The sequence below is a fragment of the Helianthus annuus genome, chromosome 4 (genome assembly GCF_002127325.2).
Source record: "Helianthus annuus cultivar XRQ/B chromosome 4, HanXRQr2.0-SUNRISE, whole genome shotgun sequence".
NCBI lineage: Eukaryota > Viridiplantae > Streptophyta > Magnoliopsida > Asterales > Asteraceae > Helianthus > Helianthus annuus.
The window spans coordinates 29,380,026-29,397,640 of record NC_035436.2 but is presented as its reverse complement, the minus strand read 5'-3'; the positions used below and the strand labels follow the sequence as shown (position 1 = coordinate 29,397,640).

Here is a 17,615-nt window from a genome sequence, read left to right as displayed (position 1 = left end):
ACTATGGCATAAGTAACAATTTTTATAAAAATTAGATTTTTATAAAAATACAAGTATTACTATTATTATTATTTTTTTTTATTTTATTTACTAGCCCAAAAATTATGTAGTTTAAAAAGTGGTCCATAAATTAAAATTGGGCTAATGCCCATTTCTCATAAACAAAATTTGGGCTAGGCCCACTTTTACAAAACAATGGACTAAAATGTATTTTTAGTCAAAATTGGGCTAAAGCCCACTTTACAAAATACTTGGGCTAAAAACCCAATATTTACAAATTATTATGGACTAGATATATTTTAGAAAACAATTTGAGCTAGGCCCATTCTTACACAAGTTATTTGGGCTAAGTCCACAACTATAAACTAAATTGGGCTAGGCCTACCTTTATAAAATGTTTTGGGCTAAGGCCCACTCCTATAAATTAATTTGGGCTTGACCCATATCTTTAAACAAAGTTATTTGGGCTAGGCCCATAAGCACCAAATACCCAAAATGGACTTAAATTCTAAAACATAAATTAAGCCCATTCAAACACAAATAAAATAAAATAAATGTGTATATACAAGGAAGTTATATATATATGAAAACACAAAAACAAAATACAAGATAGAATATTTGTACCATACACAAAAACAAACCTAAGTGTCTAACTAAATTAGAACACTTGTAGGTCGAGAAACGAACCGCGAACAAGGAATCGAATAGAGATTTGCACGGAACGCAAATCTGTGAGTTCATGTTTTCCCCTTTTACTTTGAATGTTTATAGTTTTAAACTTTCGGGGATGTATACATGTTACAAATAGTATGATAATACAATGAAACTATTTTGATCACATGCGGATAGGTGTTAAAATAAAGGGGCCATTAATGAATAAACAAGTACCGAGAAACAAACGGATAGATCTATTTGGGTTTTGGCAAGCCCCACTCTTAACGACAACGATAACCACGATCGTCAAGAGTGCCTTTGTGTCCAAACTAGTGTCGTTGACACACACGATAAATTGTCAAGGTTTGGTTGCCTCCTATTCGGCATACATATTAGTGTCCTTGCAACACACTAATGATCATACAATTTTTTTTTATCATACTATACAAAAACGAATTTTATTACTTCAAATGTTTTGGAGACTCATTTGATGCGAAAACAAAATAACATGAATTCACTCAACTTTTGTTGATGTTTTCAAAATTAACATGTATTACAGGAGATTAGTGGACGGCTATGGAAAAATATGTTCAAATGGTTATCAAGAACGCAAGCTTTTGTGATGTCATCCGTTTTTAGTGTTATGTTTTGAACTTTGAATAATGTAGTTAAAGTTGTTGTTGTTTCAAGTTTCAAACAAGACGTATGTAATGTAAATTATGGTTTTGAATCAAATGTATGGATGAACATCTTTTATGTTTCAAATATGTTGTTTACTCGATTGATTGTAACGATTGCCGCTCTCGTCACACCTCGCCATACGCTTCCGCATAAACCGAAAATCGGGGTGTGACAGACCTGGTATCAGAGCATCAATTGTAGTGAACTAAGATTCTTTTTGAGTCTAGTCTACAATTTCAAAACGAAGTTCTTTACAACAAGCGTTCTATATTATATTTTTACAAAGCGTCCACTAATACAAAACGATAATGCAAGGATACTATGTGATAGTATTAAATGATAGTTCGAAACGATGATACCAAAAGACTAGTTTATTTGGTACAAGTCTATGGGGTTTAGACACGATAACAATAAGTCGAACTGGAAACGATATACGATATAAACAATGATGAAAACAAAAGTACAATTGTCCAAAAATCGATTATTTATAAGTTGTTCACATGTGTATGTTGTACGGATTATTTTGCCACGACCATGATATCTTAGTATTCAAATTCTATTATTATTCTGGACTCTCATAACAAGCGTATTGACCTCGCATCTGTTGATGAGCTGATGGTAGGGCGTAGTCCCTAAGTGAAACCCTGAGGTCGACATTCCATAAAAGATGGTTGTTTTCCCTCAGATACGGAAAATGCCTGACCTCGAAGATGACAATTAGGTGGAGGTGGTAGCCTTGGATGAATACTCTATTAGTAGGAACGAGGTCCCTATGGTTCATATAAATCATGATTGGTGACATTCTTGTCAAGACAAGGAAGATGAAACACTCATCTTGAAGGTAACCATTCAACCATTATTGTTATGAATCCTCTTAGTTCTATTTCTTAACTTCGTGCCATTCCGCGAGCAATGGCTACAAGTATTAACGCGTGGACCATCATGAAGGTCCATTCTATGTTAAAGGTAATTAGACAATCATGTCCCCCTCTCCGACTGTGTCACACCCTGGCTTTGCGGAAGCGTGGTTAATTTGGTGTGACTTCTTAATACCATAGCTTAATCATAACAAGCTATATGAATTAAAAATATGCAAGATCATCCATTAAAATAAAAATACCAAAACATTGTCTTAACGGGTTAACACCCAACAACCATAATTTGTCTAAACATTACAAATATAAACTTAACATAAACATGATCCAAGGACTGTGACTTGTCCAGGAATGTGACACCCCAGGAAAACTAGTGAACGATTGAACTTACTTAGCTTCCTCAGTGAGTGCAAACCAAATTTCGGGACGAAATTTCTAATTAGTCGGGGATAATGTGACAACCCGGACTTCCATGGTTAACGTTGGTTAGCATTTCGTGACTTCTTATTCCTTAACTTGTATAACTACGTTTCATGTCACGTATTTAAACCGTGTGTGTGTGCTATGTTAATCATAAATTAATTATTAGAGGTTGTATTTATTGCATGATGTAAGGTTGTACATGCTAGGCGATGAGCTTGCATATTTAGTCACACACCCCTTTACACAACCGCACACTTGTGAGCCTTCGTTTTACACATGGACTATGGCCTGAACCCCCACCGTATGATTTATTTCGCAGCCCAAATAAAGCCCGAAGACCTGGCCCGAAACATTATATGTCTCGCACACCCTCTTTACCTCATAAGATGACTGAATGTGAAAAATAAGAAAAACCCTAGTTCTCTCCTTCTCTCTCTCCCTCGAACGACGACGGCAACCCTTTAGCGAAGTCCCCTCTCCCCATTGATCCTCTTGTATTCGGTAAGTATGAGTATTATTATGCAGTTGACCGCTCGACGTTCATGATTGTGTGCTCATATGTGATTTGTGTACAATAATTATAAATTAATGGAGGGTTGATCATTGGAATGTGTTACTGATTATTAAGGATGACATGATATTATTATAAATAGGTTAATGCATTTGCAGTAGCTTTAGGGGTCCATGTAGTTCAATGATGTCATTTGAAAGTCAAGGGTACTATCAATGTGGTCCAATGATATCTTGAGGTGTTCTGCATGTCGGCCATCATGTTTGACTTGATGTAGGCCTTTGTATTAATTGTTTTGTGTGAATAAGCAATAATTCTTTAACTTGTAGAAATCGGTAGTAGTGGGCGGCTCTTGTAATTTTTCCGATTGGTGGGATAGGGCGGCTCAAAGGGGGTATTGGTCACCTTATTGGCCCAATGCTAGGGAACCGATTTATAAAAATGGTGGCTTAGTAATGTACAGGCTACAAGCACAAGTCTATAACTTGCATGTGGGGATCTGATGTGTAAATAATGAATTCATTCTTTTGTGTCTAAGAAAGTTCCATGTTGATTGGTGGGTATGGACGGTCCATGAAGACCATTGGATGAGGGATCGGCCCAATGGCACTTTAGTGTCTACCGACATTATTATTAAAAACCTTAATATTGCCGAGTTTAATACTTACTGAGGTCCGAGTTTCATATAACTACAATCAGGTCCGAGCTTTAACCCCCCCCATACCCCTAGTCCGAATTTTCTAACCCTCTTCTTAATGGTCCGAGTTTCTTGGGTTGTGTTATGGCCCGAGTTTGCTAAGGAGGGGCTGCTCGACCTTTTATTTGAGCTTAGGTCCGAGGTTGTAAAGGACAACCTCCCTTGTCCGAATTTTTGTGATTGGCCATATCTTGTCCGATATTTAATGTAAGCATGTCTAGCATTTATTCATTTAGCAAACACAGTGCATGACAGTTTTATAAGTTGTTGACTGTAATATCGCATGCATGAGTATGTAATTTGTAAACAGGTAAGCTGTTGTTAAGTTGCTAAGTTGTAAACCCTAACTGTTTGTTTAATCGGACAATTGACTAGTATTGTTAAGTGCTTATGTTAACAGTGCTAAGTAGTACCCATGGTTAGGGTTTTGTTCTGCGGAAACATGTTTATATTGTTAAGCATGCTGATCTCGTTAAACATGACGACCTTGTTAACTGTGTTACTGAATAACCATGTTCGTATTAACCAAGAACTCTATCGTATGTGATACATGATGTTGACTGTGATATGCTTTATGATATAGATTACCTGTGTATTAATACGAACATGAACTGATTTATTACACGTGCACACAATAGGACTTGACTGATTACTTGTGAGTGCATAACGTAGCATACCGAGCAAAACCAAGGTGAGTTCACACAGCCAAGGCATGGGTTCCCAGGGTGGGAATGGGTTGGATGATTATTTGTGCATGCTTAAATGATACTTGTCGAACTGCCTTCGCACACACCCTGGTTGGTAAAGACTATGGTCGCGAACGAACTACTCAACTGCCTTCGCACACACCCTGGTCGGTAAAGACTATGGTCGCGAACTGATCAATTGCCTTCGCACACACCCTGGTCGGTAAAGACTACGGTCGCGAACTAACGAACCTAATCTTCGCACACATGCCTGTGAGGCCGCGATGGAACTGATACGATATGAAACTTAATTGAACAAACGCACTATTACCCAAACTAAACTATTAACTGTGAACTCGCTCAACTAGTTTGTTGATTATCTGCTGCATGCCTTGCAGGACCTTAGGTACATATTGGAGCTTGCACAAGGAGGGGGCAGGTCGTTGTGGGAATTGGATCGCGAACGTTAATTGAACTCATAACTACATTTGAGAGTTTTATTACTATGCTTCCGCTACTTAAACAATGTTTGGTTTTGAAACATCAGTCATATCTTTATGAATTGTATTAGCTACTTTTGATTATTAAATACTATGTTTGATGTGATTGATGGCTTGATCCTGGTCATGTCACGCCTCCAAGCGGTAGTACTCCGCGTGTGGGATTTTGGGGGTGTGACAGATTGGTATCAGAGCCATTGGTTATAGAGAACTTGGTTTTAATATGGGAAAACGTTTTTATTAAAACCAGACTATAACCAGAACAGTGCTCTCAACGATCCACAGCGACGCTTCGCTCCACGTGCAAGACTCGACATCCTAGGTAATAAGGTTTATGTTTATTGCCTACATGCTAGAATTTGCATAGAACTTTGCTCGTAGTATGCTTACATTACTTTGCTCACTACTTGTCATTGCATGAGAATACATACGTGCTTACACTCTTCTGTCATCGCACTATTCGTGAACCATTCTTACTTATGCTACCTTTACTGTTCGATCATGTCTGGACGTGTTGACATGACTCAAGCCCAGTTGACGGCTCTCATTAACGAACAAGTTGCTGCGGCACTTGCAGCCGCACAAGCAGGAGGTATAACCTGCTATCCCAGACCTATTCTAGGATGTTAGATCCTACTCTCGTGACCCAACTTTCGCGCTTAACCTTGATCTATCTTTCTCGCGCAACGGGTCAGAACGCACACATTCCAGAACATCATGGACTGTCGTCCAAGCACATTCAGTGGCACATTCAAGAACTTCATGTGTGAACGCCCTGAGGCTCGCAGGGTCAAGTACGCCACTGGTACTTTGGTAGGAATCGCGCTAACCAGGTGGAACGCGCAAGTACAGATACTAGTTGGAAGTGGAGCCTTACCATTTGAAAATGACGGGGTCAGAAGTTGATGCATATACGAAACGGTCGGACGAACTGGCCATCTTGTGTCCAACCATGGTGGACCCTCCAAACAAGCGTATCGAATTGTACCTCAAGGGTCTAGCCTCAGAAGTTCAGAGCCATGCTACATCGGCTAACCTCGATAATGCCCCAGACATTCACGGATCAGGCAGTGGAACAGAACAGGCTGCCTAGTTGTATCAGCACTATTACTACCGCTATCACTTCTGCTACTCCCGCTACTCCTAATGACAACAAGCGGGAAAGGGATGGGTATTTCAGCAAGAGTTCAACTACCGTTCGGTCTCAAGCACAGCAGCAGCGAAAGAAAAGAAGTTGGAAGATCATCCAGTTGTATGCGACTTTACTCAGGTGTTTCCTAAAGATTTACCTGGTCTACCGCCGCATCATCAGGACGAATTTCAAATCGAGCTCGCTCCAGGAGCAGCACCCATAGCTCGAGCACCGTATCGCTTAACTCCACCAGAATCGGAAGAACTATCGACGCAGCTACCAGGAATCTTGGATAAGGGATTTATCCGACCTAGCTCTTCGCCTTGGGGAGCTCCAGTGTTATTTGTGAAGAAGAAAGACGGTACGTTCAGAATGTGCATCGACTACCGTGAACTCAACAAGGTGACGGTGAAGAACCGTTATCCTCTTCCGCGTATAGATGACTTATTCGACCAGCTGCAAGGGTCGTGTTACTATTCCAAGATTGATTTAAGGTCAGGTTATCATCAGCTGAGAGTCCGGGATGAGGACGTCTCCAAAACCGCTTTCAGAACTCGTTACGGTCACTACGAGTTTCTTGTCATGCCATTCGGGCTTACGAACGCGCCTGCAGTCTTCATGGATCTTATGAACAGGGTGTGTAAACCCTATCTAGACAAGTTCGTCATTGCCTTCATCGACGCCATTCTGATCTACTCCAAGAGTCAGGAGGAACACGAGCAGCACTTACGTCTTATCTTGGAACTTCTTCGAAAGGAACAATTGTACGCCAAGTTTTCAAAATGCGACTTCTGGCTTCATGAAGTCCACTTCTTAGGCCATGTGGTGAACAGGGATGGGATTCATGTTGATCCATCCAAGGTAGATTCGATCAGGAACTGGCCTGCACCGCGCACACCGACAGAAATACGCCAAATATTGGGTTTGGCGGGGTACTACAGGCGATTTATTAAAGACTTCTCCAAGATCGCGCAGCCACTTACTATGCTAACACAGAAAGGTGTCGTTTACAGATGGGGTAATACGCAAGAGACCGCTTTTCAGTACTTAAAGGATAGGCTTTGCAGCGCACCAATTCTCTCATTGCCAGAGGGCACGGATGACTTCGTGGTTTATTGTGACGCATCGATACAGGGGCTTGGTTGCGTATTGATGCAGCGGGATAAAGTTATTGCATACGCCTCTCGGCAACTCAAGGTTCATGAACGGAATTATACGACGCACGATTTGGAGCTGGGAGCTGTTGTTTTCGCGCTTAAGATATGGCGACACTACCTGTACGGTACCAGGTGCACGATTTACACCGATCACAGGAGTCTCGAGCATATCCTTAAGCAGGAGGATTTGAACACGCGCCAACGGAGATGGGTTGAACTACTGAACGACTACGAATGCGCCATCAAGTATCATCCAAGCAAGGCCAATGTTGTGGCTGATGCCCTCAGTCGAAAGGACACTTTACCTCGGCGCGTGCGAGCGCTACAGCTTGCGATTCAGTCTAGCCTTCCTGCACAGATACGAGCTGCTCAGACAGAAGCACTGAAGCCCGAAAACGTCAAGGCTGAAGCCTTACGCGGATCACGGCAACGATTAGAACAAAGGGAAGACGACGCCTACTATGTGACAGGACGTATTTGGGTCCCACTATATGACGGCTTACGGGAACTTGTGTTGAATGAAGCTCATAAGTCTCGCTACACGGTACATCCAGGTTCGGATAAAATGTACCACGATATCAGAACTACATATTGGTGGCCTAGCATGAAGGCCCACGTTACAACCTACGTCGACAAATGTTTGACTTGTGCGAGAGTCAAGACAGAGCACCAGAAACCAGCTGGTCTACTTCAGCAGCCTAAGATACCACAATGGAAATGGGAGCAATTTCCATGGATTTTGTTACTGGCCTTCCTAGATCCCAGCGTGGGAATGACACTATCTGGGCGATCGTTGATCGACTCACAAAGTCTGCTCACTTCTTGGCTATCAAAGAAACGGATAAGCTTCTACCCTAGCAGACATCTTCATGAAAGAAGTTGTTTCAAGGCACGGAGTGCCCATCTCTATCATTTCAGACCGCGATGCACGGTTTACGTCAGAGCTATGGCAAGCGATGCACAAATCCTTTGGCTCACGATTAGACATGAGCACAGCATATCATCCTCAGACGGATGGGCAGTCTGAGCGCACTATCCAAACTCTAGAAGACATGCTTCGAGCGTGTGTTATTGATTTCGGCAACGGCTGGGAAAAGCACCTCCCATTAGTGGAGTTTTCTTACAATAACAGCTATCATACCAGCATTCAAGCCGCTCCATTCGAGGCATTGTAAGGACGTAAATGCCGGTCACCTCTCTGTTGGGCAGAGGTGGGAGATAGTCAAATTACGGGTCCAGAGATTGTAGTGGACGCCACAGAAAAGATTGCGCAGATACGACAACGCATGGCGGCAGCACGCGACCGTCAGAAAGCCTACGCGGATAAGCGTAAGAGACCATTGGAATTTCAGGTCGGGGACCGGGTTTTATTAAAAGTCTCACCCTGGAAGGGTGTGGTTCGTTTAGGTAAACGAGGCAAACTCAATCCACGATATGTTGGACCGTTCGAAATCACTGAAAGAATAGGCCCAGTAGCCTACAGACTGAACCTACCAGCTGAACTCGGTGCAGTTCACAACGTATTTCACGTGTCGAATCTGAAGAAGTGCCTGTCAAATTAGACCTTCATCACTCCTTTTAAGGAACTCACTATCGACGAGCGGTTGCAGTTCGTCGAGGAACCAGTTGAAATCACGAACCGGGATGTTAAGGTCCTCAAACACAAGAGAATCCCTCTTGTCCGAGTTCGTTGGAACTCCAAACGTGGCCCAGAGTACACCTGGGAACGCGAAGACCAGATGATAGAAAAGTACCCCTAGTTATTCGGAACCAATGCAACCACTACTGAGGCTGAAGCTACTACTGCGGAATTTCGGGACGAAATTCCAGATCAACGGGGGGAGGATGTGACACCCCAGGAAAACTAGTGAACGATTGAACTTACTTAGCTTCCTCAGTGAGTGCAAACCAAATTTCGGGACGAAATTTCTAATTAGTCGGGGATAATGTGACAACCCGGACTTCCATGGTTAACGTTGGTTAGCATTTCGTGACTTCTTATTCCTTAACTTGTATAACTACGTTTCATGTCACGTATTTAAACCGTGTGTGTGTGCTATGTTAATCATAAATTAATTATTAGAGGTTGTATTTATTGCATGATGTAAGGTTGTACATGCTAGGCGATGAGCTTGCATATTTAGTCACACACCCCTTTACACAACCGCACACTTGTGAGCCTTCGTTTTACACATGGACTATGGCCTGAACCCCCACCGTATGATTTATTTCGCAGCCCAAATAAAGCCCGAAGACCTGGCCCGAAACATTATATGTCTCGCACACCCTCTTTACCTCATAAGATGACTGAATGTGAAAAATAAGAAAAACCCTAGTTCTCTCCTTCTCTCTCTCCCTCGAACGACGACGGCAACCCTTTAGCGAAGTCCCCTCTCCCCATTGATCCTCTTGTATTCGGTAAGTATGAGTATTATTATGCAGTTGACCGCTCGACGTTCATGATTGTGTGCTCATATGTGATTTGTGTACAATAATTATAAATTAATGGAGGGTTGATCATTGGAATGTGTTACTGATTATTAAGGATGACATGATATTATTATAAATAGGTTAATGCATTTGCAGTAGCTTTAGGGGTCCATGTAGTTCAATGATGTCATTTGAAAGTCAAGGGTACTATCAATGTGGTCCAATGATATCTTGAGGTGTTCTGCATGTCGGCCATCATGTTTGACTTGATGTAGGCCTTTGTATTAATTGTTTTGTGTGAATAAGCAATAATTCTTTAACTTGTAGAAATCGGTAGTAGTGGGCGGCTCTTGTAATTTTTCCGATTGGTGGGATAGGGCGGCTCAAAGGGGGTATTGGTCACCTTATTGGCCCAATGCTAGGGAACCGATTTATAAAAATGGTGGCTTAGTAATGTACAGGCTACAAGCACAAGTCTATAACTTGCATGTGGGGATCTGATGTGTAAATAATGAATTCATTCTTTTGTGTCTAAGAAAGTTCCATGTTGATTGGTGGGTATGGACGGTCCATGAAGACCATTGGATGAGGGATCGGCCCAATGGCACTTTAGTGTCTACCGACATTATTATTAAAAACCTTAATATTGCCGAGTTTAATACTTACTGAGGTCCGAGTTTCATATAACTACAATCAGGTCCGAGCTTTAACCCCCCCCATACCCCTAGTCCGAATTTTCTAACCCTCTTCTTAATGGTCCGAGTTTCTTGGGTTGTGTTATGGCCCGAGTTTGCTAAGGAGGGGCTGCTCGACCTTTTATTTGAGCTTAGGTCCGAGGTTGTAAAGGACAACCTCCCTTGTCCGAATTTTTGTGATTGGCCATATCTTGTCCGATATTTAATGTAAGCATGTCTAGCATTTATTCATTTAGCAAACACAGTGCATGACAGTTTTATAAGTTGTTGACTGTAATATCGCATGCATGAGTATGTAATTTGTAAACAGGTAAGCTGTTGTTAAGTTGCTAAGTTGTAAACCCTAACTGTTTGTTTAATCGGACAATTGACTAGTATTGTTAAGTGCTTATGTTAACAGTGCTAAGTAGTACCCATGGTTAGGGTTTTGTTCTGCGGAAACATGTTTATATTGTTAAGCATGCTGATCTCGTTAAACATGACGACCTTGTTAACTGTGTTACTGAATAACCATGTTCGTATTAACCAAGAACTCTATCGTATGTGATACATGATGTTGACTGTGATATGCTTTATGATATAGATTACCTGTGTATTAATACGAACATGAACTGATTTATTACACGTGCACACAATAGGACTTGACTGATTACTTGTGAGTGCATAACGTAGCATACCGAGCAAAACCAAGGTGAGTTCACACAGCCAAGGCATGGGTTCCCAGGGTGGGAATGGGTTGGATGATTATTTGTGCATGCTTAAATGATACTTGTCGAACTGCCTTCGCACACACCCTGGTTGGTAAAGACTATGGTCGCGAACGAACTACTCAACTGCCTTCGCACACACCCTGGTCGGTAAAGACTATGGTCGCGAACTGATCAATTGCCTTCGCACACACCCTGGTCGGTAAAGACTACGGTCGCGAACTAACGAACCTAATCTTCGCACACATGCCTGTGAGGCCGCGATGGAACTGATACGATATGAAACTTAATTGAACAAACGCACTATTACCCAAACTAAACTATTAACTGTGAACTCGCTCAACTAGTTTGTTGATTATCTGCTGCATGCCTTGCAGGACCTTAGGTACATATTGGAGCTTGCACAAGGAGGGGGCAGGTCGTTGTGGGAATTGGATCGCGAACGTTAATTGAACTCATAACTACATTTGAGAGTTTTATTACTATGCTTCCGCTACTTAAACAATGTTTGGTTTTGAAACATCAGTCATATCTTTATGAATTGTATTAGCTACTTTTGATTATTAAATACTATGTTTGATGTGATTGATGGCTTGATCCTGGTCATGTCACGCCTCCAAGCGGTAGTACTCCGCGTGTGGGATTTTGGGGGTGTGACAAGGAAAGAGTCACAAGCCTCGAACCCTGGATGACCTCGGGCCTAATGCAGCGGAAAACAAGCCATACCGCGCCAGATCGTTAATTTACTGAAATACATGTAAGTTGAAAAATCAACAATAATGTTGAGTGAGTTCATGCGATAGTGAGTAAACAAACCGTTATCTTTATCAAAAACCTGGTATGTAGCAAATAAGGAAAAAGAGATCACCAATGGTTTGCAAGGCCATTGATATGTGTGAAGTGCAAGTAGGGATGACTCAAACCTAGCGGATTTATGCGTCGGGCACTAAGTCACCCCGAGGTCCGTTATGCTGGACCTGGGGCTGGGCTCGCTACACCCAGATAGATCTACCGCTCCTGTCCCTCGGTCCTACTACGAGGATTAATGGCCTCAAGTTGTGCCTACCCACTCACATGATCTAAGTAGTAAACCTCCTTACGCTAACCATACCATGTATAAACATATTCATAATCATAGTAACATGTATTTCACCCCCGCAGTTTATAAAACTGAAAACAGTTAAGAGAAAAGGGGGACATGAACTCACAGTGAGTGCGTCACAATACCAAGTAATCCAAATATCCAACTGCTGCGCAACGACCTACATGTGCTAATTCTATTAGACGGATGGCCGTGCTTCAGCTTTATAGTTTAATTTTGGGAAACGGTTAGACAACCGTTCCGTGTATATACTTGGTAATTTACTTTCCTTCCCAAGGATGGGGGAATTAATACATGCGTGTTTACAATATTAAGTCTCACTTAATATATTTTATTTCTCATTCCAAAATATAATTATTTTTCTCAAAAATAATATATTTTCTTTTTACATAATACTTTCCAAAATAATACGTTGACAATATTCGCATTCGTGAATATTTCCGTATAAGGCGTAAGTTACGTTTTGGCGATTAAGTGGTAATAGTAATTACCGTTGTAACTTATATGTTTGTCGTGTAGGCGTTGGTATTATTTTGGGTTCGACAAAGTTTGTAAATATTATTTTTACTCTAAAAATAATATTTATATATTTTCACAAAATAATCATAAACAGTGTTGTGAAAAAATATATTTATCGAATAAATATTTATCACGTTTATTTTTGTGAAAATCCCACCTCCGAATATTTGTGATAAAGTCATGGCGAAATATATTTTGTAAACATTTCAAAAATAACTCTAACACTTGTAAATAATTCTAAGTGTTAGATTTTAGAAAAATTTCGCCAGAGTTTCCCCTGTAACTGGAGGTGGCCACGCCTTCAAGCGTATCATTTTCTTTTACAAAATCATTTCAACACTTCTTTTAAATCAACCAATCAATTTCCAACACATTAAACAAGTTTCAACACTTCAAACTTGTAGACTAGTATGTAGAATCACATTATCACATGAACTTGTAATTTTTCTAAAACTATTGTGTAGATCTCGTTATCTTTAGTGGATCTATGTATAAAATAGTTTAGTCCTGTAAAAACCCCGTTTTTAGAAAAAATCATCCTTTACAACTTCCCGACAACTTTTATAAAAATTGTTATTTTGTCGGATCTTTCGTTTCACAAGTGTTTACACACTTGTAGTTTGTAAAAATCATATTCATTAACATGTTATCCAACTTATATAAAACATGATTTTCTCGACACTTGGTTCTACGAATGTACCACTTGTACATACGTAGATCGGCTCGTTTTAAATACTATTTTTCATGTCAAAACACTTTTACACAAGTTCATGTTTCCCGTGTGGTGGAGTTTCACCTTTTAACCCTTGTACAAAAGAAACAAGTGTATGTCAAGATTCGGGATCTTAACAAAGTCGGGTTAAACGATGATAAGAGCCACCACATCGTAGATCGGGTCTCAATAACCAACATATTCGAATACTACGACTTTTACACGCGTTATATGCTTTTAACCAACAATATTCGAGTTTTAGTAGACTTTATAGATTCAAAAGATGGGTTTCCGACTTTTAACCGTTAAAAATCCTTTTAACCACTTTTGATACGATCAAGAACAAGTTTTAAATGTTATACCTCTAGCTCGGGGCTAGGGAAGATCTTTGGCGAAAATGGCGTGGATAAAAGCAAATGAACGTGGTCCTCCAACTTCCGCTTGTTTCAAGCTTCCTCGTACGTGATCCGAATGCCTTGTATGAGTGTGGAATGGCTAGATCAAAAACCGAAATGGATGGATGGCTTGTGGGTGCTCTCGGCCGAGAAGAGAGGGAGCAAGAGAGAGAGCAAGGTGTTGGTTGGAAAGTGTGAGAAGTCTTGTGTGTGGTGGAGGGTTTTTATAGAGAATTCAAGTGCTATCGTCCATCGGTTTATGTCGTCTAGATATCCACGTAATCTATTATAATAATCAAAAGGTGTACCCTTAGTTACAAAGGGACCAAACCGGCCCAAAGGGGGGTGGGGTCACCCGGTTGGATCTTGATCGTTCAGTTAGAGTTTAATTTGGTTAAGTCGGTTACTTTTAGAGTTTAACCCCGTTAGTTGTTTGATGCGTTATAATGCGGGTGTTAGGGTAATCAGGGACCCTAACTGGCTCAGAAAAATACCAATAATATTTCTGGCAATATTTTTATGTTCCGGGTATAGTCCGGTTGTTTGGTTGGATAGTAATCCGTTAAAGTGCTTAAGTAATCCTTTAAGCGTCGTAATTAATATTTTTAGCGACACAATTTGTTCTGCAAAGTGTCAGGAATATTTCCCCATGTTTTGGCACTTTATTAATTAACTAGAAGCTAGTGTGTTGATAAAAGTGCTGTGTTTTGTGCTTAGAGTACGTTTTAGGCACATCCAATCTCTGTATCATATTCCTAGAGATGCAATTATACAACCCTTGTATCCCTACACACTCTATGGGTGTAGTAGAATACTTCTGGCTCATTCAGGCCTTTAGAGGCAGTGTTTGCCTGATGCTGGCTATATCAGCATGTTCCATAGGTTATCCGTTCAAATGCTACTGTGCTTTTGTGCATCATGTTTGTCACTAAAGTTCAGTAAATAAGTAATGTAGTGACGGAAAAATCAAAGTATGATGCAGATATGTACAAGTATCAATAATCAAGTAGCAGTTTATCATAAATCTCAGTTAAGCACAGTAATTAGGCAACAATTAATAGTTAATTAAGTCGTACGGATACCTGGTTTAGTGAGGGTTGTCACATTCTCCCCCCGTTAAATAAATTTCGTCCCGAAATTTTAAATTCTACTTGTAGAAGCAGGGTTCTCAGGAAATAAGTGGGGGTATTTCTCCTTCATTCGGTCTTTACGCTCCCAGGTGAACTCAGGACCATGTCTAGCATTCCAACGAACTTTGACGAGCTTGACACTGCTCCGGCGGGTCTTGTTTACTTTCCAATCCGTGACCTCGACAGGTTCTTCAACGAAGTGGAGTGTGTCATCAATATGAATTTCCTCGGTAGGAATGGCAACGTTAACTTGAGTTGGACTCCTCTTCAGATTGGATACATGAAATGTATCGTGAACATTATTCAGTTCTACAGGTGGATCCAACTTGTATGCTACGGTCCCAATTCTTTCCAAAACCTTGAAAGGACCAATGTAGCGTGGATTCAACTTCCCACGTTTCCCAAAGCGTGCCACACCCTTCCAGGGTGATACCTTCAATAAAACCATATCCCCAACCTCAAACTCCTGAGGTTTCCTTTTCAGATCTGCGTAGGTCTTCTGACGGTCACGAGCCGCACTAATGCGATCTCGGATTTGCGCGATCTTATCTGTAGTTTCCTGAACTACATCGAGACCTACCAATTGTCTATCACCTGCGTCAGACCAACAGAGCGGCGACCTACATTTGCGCCCATATAACGCTTCGAATGGCGCGACACCAATACTGGTGTGGTAGTTGTTGTTGTATGAAAATTCAACCAGAGGTAAATGCTTATCCCAGCTACCGCCTAAATCCATCACACATGCTCTCAGCATGTCCTCCAACGTCTGAATCGTCCGCTCACTTTGGCCGTCGGTCTGCGGGTGAAAAGCTGTGCTCATATTCAGCTTTGAGCCAAAAGCTTCCTGGAAGGATTGCCATATCCTCGATACGAACATCCCGTCTCTATCAGAAATAATCGAGAGAGGTACTCCATGGCGTGTAACAATCTCTCTCATGTAGATTTCAGCCAATTTGCTTGTATTATCCTTCTCGCGGATAGGTAAGAAGTGTGCTGACTTCGTTAAGCGATCCACTATCACCCAGATAGTGTCATGGCCTTTTGGCGTTCTTGGCAACTTCGTAATAAAATCCATGGAGATTTCTTCCCACTTCCACTGGGGAATTTTTGGTTGCTGCAGAAGTCCCGAAGGCTTCTGGTATTCCGCCTTAACCTTGGCGCAAGTTAAACATTTGCTCACGTAAATAGCAACATCGCCCTTCATCCTAGGCCACCAGTAATAATCTTTAAGATCCTGGTACATCTTATCCGCTCCAGGGTGGATAGAGTACCGCGACTTGTGAGCTTCATCAAAGATAACTTCTCTTAAACCACCAAACAGAGGAACCCAAATCCTTTTCTCAAAACACAACGTTCCTTCCCTGTTTGGCACCAAAATCTTCTCCATCCCACGGAGATATTCTTCCTCAAGGTTTCCCTCCTTGAGAGCTTCCTGCTGTGCTGCACGAACGCGCGAGGAAAGGTCGGTTTGAATTATCATTTCCATAGCCCTAACCCTTATGGGCTTGATTCTCTCTTTACGACTTAGGGCATCAGCGACCACATTCGCCTTCCCTGGATGATACTTGATCTCATGTTCAACTCCTTCTGGTTGAATATATGCTGGAGGCTCTTGTGATCTGTGAAAATTGTGCACTTTGTACCATAAAGGTAGTGTCTCCAGATCTTCAAAGCGAAAACCACTGCGCCTAGCTCCAAATCATGAGTGGTATAGTTCTTTTCATGCACCTTCAGCTGGCGTGATGCATAGGCGATAACCTTTTGGCGTTGCATCAACACACAACCCAATCCTTGACGCGATGCGTCGCAGTATACCACAAAATCGTCGGTACCTTCCGGGAGAGCTAAGATTGGCGCGTTGCAAAGCTTATCCTTCAATGTCTGAAAGGCTTCATCCTGTTTGATTCCCCAATCAAACTTCTTATCCTTTTGCGTGAGGAGCGTTAACGGTTGAGCGATCTTAGAAAAGTTCTCGATGAACCTTCGATAATAGCCAGCCAAACCCAAGAATTGCCGAATCTCGGTTGGCGTCTTTGGCGTTTCCCAATCTTTGATCGCCTCGATCTTGGTTGGATCCACGTGGATTCCATCTCCATTCACCACGTGCCCAAGGAATTGCACCTCACGTAGCCAAAACTCACACTTAGAGAACTTGGCGTACAATTGTTCCTTCTTTAGTAGCTCCAGAATGGCTCTAAGGTGCTGCTCGTGCTCAGCCTTCGTCTTTGAATAAATCAAAATATCATCGATGAATACGATCACGAACTTATCCAAGTATGGCTTACAAACTCGGTTCATCAAATCCATGAACACTGCAGGTGCGTTTGTCAAACCAAACGGCATAACGAGAAACTCGTAGTGTCCATATCGAGTTCTGAAGGCTGTTTTCGGGATACTCTCCTCCTGTATCCGTAGCTGATGGTATCCAGATCGAAGATCGATCTTTGAGTAGAAACTTGAACCTTGAAGTTGGTCGAATAGATCATCAATCCTTGGCAAAGGATACCTATTCTTGATCGTCAGCTTGTTCAACTCTCTGTAATCAATACACATGCGGAAACTACCGTCCTTCTTCTTCACAAACAAAACTGGAGCTCCCCAAGGCG

At 41.5% G+C, this 17,615-nt stretch overlaps 1 long non-coding RNA gene across 1 annotated transcript in view; it reads left to right on the top strand.

Annotated features, from left to right (window-relative positions):
• The first annotated feature begins 597 nt into the window (after positions 1 to 597).
• Positions 598 to 17,615, top strand: part of LOC110934479 — a 34,732-nt gene continuing 17,714 nt past the window's right edge. The window contains exon 1 of the long non-coding RNA XR_002588376.2: positions 598 to 731. This is a non-coding gene — a long non-coding RNA (uncharacterized LOC110934479). The remainder of the gene's footprint in view (positions 732 to 17,615) is intronic.